The sequence below is a fragment of the Henckelia pumila genome, chromosome 2, assembly GCF_033568475.1.
Source record: "Henckelia pumila isolate YLH828 chromosome 2, ASM3356847v2, whole genome shotgun sequence".
NCBI classification, from domain to species: domain Eukaryota; kingdom Viridiplantae; phylum Streptophyta; class Magnoliopsida; order Lamiales; family Gesneriaceae; genus Henckelia; species Henckelia pumila.
Window position 1 is genome coordinate 178139744 of NC_133121.1, and position 7956 is coordinate 178147699.

A 7956-nucleotide genomic window follows, 5' to 3' on the forward strand; every position below is an offset into this window, starting at 1 on the left:
TTGCGGCGGAGCGGTGCCCAAGTTCTGGGGCAGTCATCATTAGCAGACTGACGACAGACGCAGGTATAGCTCTGGCTCCTTATAGTAAATAGGGAGTATGTTATAGCGTAGTTAAGGCTTTTAGAATAAGATTATAATGCATGAGTACTTTGCATTGTAGTGCGGATTATAGGCTTGGACATAGCGCTGGTCTAGCTTGCCTAGGTTATGAGGTACGGAAGTATTATTCGAGATATCCAGATTGAGTATGCATGTATTATGTGCTTGCATGGATTATGTGATTGCATGTTTTATATGTTTTTATATACAGCATGTCATGACTGTATGATGCATGCATGAGCATATTGAGCTTTTACCTTAGAGGTATCCTGCAGTAGGGCGCTCACCCTACGAGTTTGTGGATGGTTGGATACGTAAGTCTTGTGTCACCGTGATGGTTGAACACATGTACTAGTATCAGGTCACCATTATCAACTGGGTATATGAGTCACCTCCTGATGCGACGGCGCAACGTGCTATGTACCTTGGGCCCGGTCTTTGAGCTTGTTTCTTGACCTGAGAGTCTTGGTACCCAGTTTACTTGCATACATGCACACATAACACCGTATACTCATACTCTTGTACTGAGCTTATCATGCTCACGTCCCGTACTTTGTTGTATCTGGACACCCTATTCCATGGGGCAGGTCTGCGGCTGGATGAGGCGGGTGGTTCCAGAAGAGCCTAGGCGATGGAGGACCAGAAAGATTATTGTCTAGGCTTTTGTTTCAGTTGTATTTTGGGTTAATACACTGGATCTTATTCGTTATGGTTGTAAATAATATTTTATTGTTGTTTAAGTTTTCCGTTGTTTAATTTTTGATTTATTTAATTAAGTTAAATGCATGCTTAAGCTTCTGATTAGTAGGTGATCACGGTGCGGGTCACTACATTTATGGTATCAGAGCATGCATAGTAATCTTGGGATCTAGATTGTTGGAATTGGGTTTAACCTTTAATCATCGTGTAGATGGCGGGTCATGGTGACGAGAGTTGTCACGGCAGCGTAGGTGGACGCTGGGAGGATCAGGACGATCGGGAGCATCGTCGGGGCCGTCATCACCATCGTCATGATGATCGCAGGCGTTTCAGCATGCATAGGTTTATGCAGATGGGTCCGAACCCTTTAATCGGAGGAGAGTCACCGGAGGATGCGGAAAACTAGCTATGACGTATGGAAGTTTGTTTCCGGGAGTTTTGATGCACTGAGGAGCAGCGGATGGAGACTCTTGATTTCCTGGTCGAAGGACGACCTCGGAAGTGGTGGGATTCTACTTATGCGCCTTTTATTGCAGCCCGAGGAGTTGCTACCTGGGATGAGTTTCGCACGGCTTTTCATAAGCTATATTTTCCTCATGCTCTCCGACAGACGAAGACAAGTGAGTTGCTAAGTTTACAGCAGGGATCGATGTCGATCGATGAGTACCAGTTGAAGTTCTTTGAGTTACTGCCCTATTTCCCCCAGATTTCTGATAGCACGGAGGCGAAGTATAATCTGTTCCTTTAGGTCAGGGCCTTAATCCGGAGATTCATGATCGAGTTGCTGTGGGAGATGACATGACTTACGAGGGATTAGTGAGTCGATGTCACCAAGCAGAGGACAGCATCCGCCGTAACAGATCCTTCTACTCATCTAGACCCGCGAGTTCTTTGGGTCCCCGTGCTCAGTCGTTCAAGAAGTCTGGTTCTACTTCTTCTTCCTCAGGATCCGAAGAGGTGATGCGTTTCGGCAGAAAGAATCAAGGTCCTTGTAAGCATTGTGGTGGGAATCATCCTGCCAACAGGTGCCGGAAGGTTTCAGGGGTGTGCTTTCGATGTGGAGAAATTGGCCACCTGAAGAAGGATTGTCCACAGGCCGGGGGAGTTGGTTATGGCTCAGGTTCTGGTTCTCAGGCTTCAGTGCAGCAGAGGCCACAGGGACAGTCGACAGGGGGTTCTAATTTGAAACCTTGTACTTCCAGCCAAGTGTTCGCCTTGAGGCATGATCAGGTGGTGGATGAGAATGAGAAAATTATAGCGGGTACGTTCTTGTTATTTGATATACCTGCTTTTGCACTCATTGACACTGGTGTATCTCATTCTTTAATATCTGCACGTTTTGTTAAGAGATATAAGTTGTCATACATTTCACTAGACACAGTGGTTGTTGTTTCTACCCCGACGGGTCAGTCTGTGTCAGCTAAGCGTCTAGTGATGGGTTGCCCTTTAGAGTTCGAAGGGAATATCTTGATAGTGAATCTCATGATATTAGCAATGGAGGATTTTGATTGCATTTTGGGAATTGATGTGTTAACTACATACCGAGCTTTAGTGGATTGTTAACAGAGATTGGTAAAATTTCATCCGATTGGCGATGATAACTGGTTCTTTTATTGTGAGGGAGCGCGACCTCAGATGCCATTGGTATCAGCTTTGAAAGCTTGTCGAGCTTTGGAATCTGGCGCGGAAGGATACCTCATCTATGTAGTTGATACATTCACTGGAAGTGTTGGTATAGAAGCTATTCCTATTGTGAATGAAATTTCAGATGTATTTCCAGATGAGATTCCAAGATTTCCTCCAGTGCGCGAAGTTGAGTTTGGCATAGAGCTGATGCCAGGTACTTCGCCTATTTCTCGAGCACCGTATCGTATGGCTCCGTCAGAGATGCGTGAGTTGAAGCAGCAGCTTCAGGATCTATTGGACAAGGGTTATATTTGTCCTAGTGTTTCTCCGTGGGGAGCACCTGTTCTGTTCGTGAATAAAAAGGATGGGTCTATGCGTCTGTGCATTGACTATCACCAGTTGAATAGAGTAACAATCAAGAATAAGTATACTTTGCCTCGTATAGATGATCTGTTTGATCAGTTGCAGGGTACTTTGGTTTACTCGAAGATTGATTTGAGATCTAGATATCATCAGATGAGAGTCCGAGATCAGGATATAGCCAAGACAACATTCAGGACCAGGTATGGGCATTATGAGTTTCTAGTAATGCCATTTGGGTTGACTAATGCACCGGCTGTATTCATGGATCTAATGAATCGAGTGTTTCGGGAATTTTTGGACAAGTTCGTCGTTGTATTTATTGATGATATCTTGGTGTATTCACATGATGTGAATGAGCACGCATATCATCTGAGGCTGGTGTTGCAGACTCTAAGGGATAGACAATTGTACGCCAAGCTGAGTAAGTGTGAGTTCTGGCTGGATCGGGTGGTATTTTTTGGCCACATTATGAAACATCCTAAAACTCCTACTAAATTTTTTTTTTTTTAAAACTTTCTGATAATAAAATAATGAATATAAATATATATATGCCCATACATATATATATCATACATAAAAATAACTTTACTTAATTTAAAATACAAATACACAAAGGATACAATAAAAGTACACGCATGCAATCAAATACTTAAAATTAATTACTAAATAATAATTTATAAGAAAGCCATAATAAAATTTCTAAATAATATTTCTTTCACAAAAAATTCAGGAAAACTTAGAAAATAAATACTTAAATCTAAAATTCATGCATGTACTGAAAAATCTATAATAATAAAACATATGCGGAAATAAATGTTCTAGTCTCAACATAAAATTCATCTTAGAGCAATGGTCACGGGTTCTAGCCGCCTGGATACTCATACGCCCTCGCCGCCAGTCGGGAACACATTAACTTCATTAACATTCTGCTCACCTGCACCATTTAAATCTAGTGAGCCTAGAGGCTCAGCACGTTCTATCCTTACATAACAAAATGAAACCACACACAAGCACACATCATATAAAATACGTGAATAATAATTATACGTGCATGATCTTAAAATTATATGCATATAAACATAAATAAATAATCATACTGCTAAATCATCATGCTATAACATAATTCATCATACTTTATAATTTTCGTAAAAATAACATATCATGATTTCTTAGTTCTCAACAGGTCGTATCCATGTCGGTGACATCATACTGAGCGATTGATCAATCTTAAACAACGTACGCGGCGGTGGGGTTTTCACCTCTGTGCTGCCACTTCACCAGCCCTCTCAGCTGGATCCATAAGCTCATCATACTTATACATCATTAGGAAGGTCACCGGGCCCAGGTATCCCGGCCTCCAACCACATCACTTTCCACCTTCACTTCAACTTCCATAAAAATATGTTTTCTTAACATGCATTTAAAATTATCATAAAAATTGTTACATGATGCATGAACATAAAAATTCTCATTATTTCTTTATTTTCATGAAAATTTGTCCGTAAATATATATTTAATTTATTTTCTTAAAAATAATACTTATATATCTAATAAAAATGCATGCATGAATTAAATATATATTTACGAACATTTATTTTTCCAAGAACTTGTTCGAGCTGCTGACCACTAGACTTAACTCAAAAATTCCTAGACTGGCTCAAAAACCAAAAAGCCCAACCTGACCTGGCCCATTAAGCTTCATGGGCCCCCAGGCCCATGAAAAACTAATGGGCTCACTAAAAACATAATTTAGGCCCATTAACTAATTAACTTAAAATTAAATTAATAAAATTATTAACTAACCATTTAACTTATAAATTAGACCGATAAAATTATTAAACCCGACACAGCTTGACCCAATAATTCTCATGGATCACACGGTCCATGACAAATTAGTGGGCTCACCTCAATAATTATTAAAGCCTATTAAATTAGTCTAATTAATTAATTAATCGAGCCCAACCCATAATTTATTAACTTAAACTCTTAATTAATTAAAATAAAGATAACTGAGCCCAAATAATATAATCCGGACCCGAACCAAAATAATTTGACCCATTAAAATTTAGACCTGACCCGGACCCAAAACTCGTGCCCGGCCCGCTCAACCCAAGGCACAACCGTACCAAGGCTTTCTCACCTCTCCACCTCACGTGCAGCCCCTATCCCCCCTTCTACAGCCCAGCTCCGGCCACCCCTGGCCGGAGCACTGCCGGCAGGACCTCCCCAGGGTCTTGCCGGTCCACCTAGACCAAGCCAAACCCAACCTCAATCTATGCAAGAACCCAGCCGTCCCCTACTTCCCGGACCTGCTGCGCAGATCGCACAGCCACGCCCCCTAGCCTTTTCTGCCCTGCTCCGGCCACCACCGGCCGGAGCTCCGACACCTGAACCATCCCATGGTTCAGGGGTGACCCCAGGACCAGGCCAGGCTCGAGCCAAGCCTTGCATGGCTCGGCCAAGGGCCTTGAACTCAAGCCAAACTCCCTGCGCGCACAGCCCTATACCAGCGGCTTCCATGCCTGAATCCAGCCACTACAGACCCTTTCCACCCATCGAAACTGACCCTAAGGGACCCTAGGTCGACCCCCTAACAGTAGGCAGCAGACTTGAACAGCCATGCATGAAGAATCATGTCAAAACCGAGCCATCATCCTCAAAAACGTGGGTTATGCATGAATTATGAAAAATCTCTTGCAAATCTGAAAAACTCATACATTAACAGATCATTCATGCTTAGAAAACAAGTTTATATGATTTAAATGGTGTTCAAGAATGGATTCGAAATGTGCCTTAAGAATTATTTAGACGAAACGACGTAAACGACGCGTATCGGGCTCGCCGGGACGAACGAATCTTCTAAATAACCCAAAAACTTTTAATGCTCGGCTATGGGGCTAAGAAATATCTGATGGAACAATGAAGATGGTGAAGAAGAGGGTGATGGAGGCGGCTAGGGGATACAATCGTAGGTTTGGGAGGGATTTTGGGTAGATACTTAGGATAAACTAGGGTAATTAGTTAATAAATAATTAGGATTGATAAATACTATAATTTAAACTTAAAATAAATACATGATAATTTGCTAAAAACTTAATAATCTCGAAATAATAAAATAGGAGATTTTTAAAGGTTAATAAAAGTAATTAAAATAACTTATTTTGGGTAAAAACTAGCACATAAATAAATATATATATAAATACCATAATTTTCTTCAAATTATATCTTAAAATAATATTTTAAGGCTCTTAAAAATCTCATAAAATATTTTGGGTGAAAACAACATCTCGTCCGTCCACGGTCCCGCCTACGCGATCATAAAATAAACTTTCTCAAATAAATTCATAAATCACATCATACAGATTTAAATGCCGAAATAATATTTAAAACATGCAAATAAATCAATTAATTTAAATAATCACTCATAAAAACAATTTAACACATTTTCACATTATTATAAAATTATAAAATCCCCTAGTTATGCATGCGGATTTACGTGACGAATTTCTGGGCGTTACACATTATATCCAGAGATGGAGTGTTTGTTGATCCAAGCAATTGAGGCAGTAATGAACTGGTCGCGTCCGACGACGGTAGTTGAGATCCGTAGTTTTTTGGGTCTAGCAGGATATTATCGTCGATTTATCGCGAATTTCTCGCAGCTGGCTCGACCCCTGACACAACTTACTCGAAAGGGTGTGAAATTTGAGTGGTCTTCAGAATGTGAGGAGAATTTCTGTGAACTTCGTAGACGGTTGACTTCTGCGCCGGTGTTGGCTTTGCCGTCTGGATCTGGAGGGTATGTAGTGTACACGGATGCTTCTCTTCAGGGATTGGGATGTGTTCTGACTCAGAATGGGCATGTGATTGCATACGCCTCTAGACAGTTGAAAGTTCACGAGAATAACTACCCAGTGCATGATCTTGAGTTAGCAGCTACTGTTTTTGCGTTGAAGATCTGGCGTCATCTCTATGGCGAGAGATTTGAGATCTTCACAGACCATAAGAATCTCAAATATTTGTTCACTCAGGAAGATTTGAACATGAGACAGAGACGTTGGATGGATTTGCTTAAGGATTATGACTATGAAATTAAATACCATCCAGGAGCTGCTAATCTCACTGCTGATGCTTTAAGTCGCAAGGTGTGAGTGTCTGCACTTCAGACTTGTTCTGTGGCAAGTGCAGTTGAAGATTGTTGTTCTTCAGGTTATACCTTCAAACATAAGAAAGGTATGCAGAGTATCCAGATGTTTGCGATCTTATCTGAGCCTGCTTTGTATTCTCGGATTCGAGACGCTCAGATGGCTGATCCAGCGTTTGGCTCGTTTAGCCAGGGATGATAGTTCGTCTGGATTCCACCATCAGTCAGATGGTTTTCTTTGTTTATCTGGCTGTATTGTTGTTCCGGAGGATGATACTCTAAGGGAGGAGATTTTATCCCAGGCTCATCGTTCTAAGTTGAGTATTCATCCGGGGAGCAACAAGATGTACAAGGATTTGCGTACTAGGTTCTGGTGGAAAGGAATGAAAAGGAGTGTGTATCAATATGTTTTTAGATGTTTGGTGTGTCAGCAGGTCAAGGCAGAGCACCGACGACCTGGAGGGTTGCTTCACAGTTTACCTATTCCTGAGTGGAAATGGGAGTTGATCATGATGGACTTCGTGACCCATTTACCGGTGAGCTCGATGAATTGTGATGCTATCTGGGTTGTGGTGGACCGACTCACCAAGTCAGTACATTTCATTCCTTATAATCGGGACTACAGTTTTGATAGGATGGCACGGTTGTACATCCAGGAAATTGTTCTATTGCACGGAGTGCCTGTGAGCATAGTCAGCGATCGAGATCCAAGGTTTACTTCCAGGTTTTGGGGGAGTCTTCAGCGCGCTATGGGTACTACTCTTAGCTTGAGTACATCATATCACCCAGAGACTGACGGGCAGTCAGAGCGTACGATCCGTACTCTTGAAGACATGTTACGAGCATGTTCTATGGATTTTGGTCCAGCATGGCAAAATCAGTTGTCATTGATTGAGTTCGCGTACAACAACAGTTACCATCGCAATATTGGGATGGCTTCGTTTGAGGCGTTGTACGGGCGACGATGTCGTACTCCACTATTCTGGGAAGAAGTGGGGGAGCGACAGGTTGAGGACCAGAGTTAG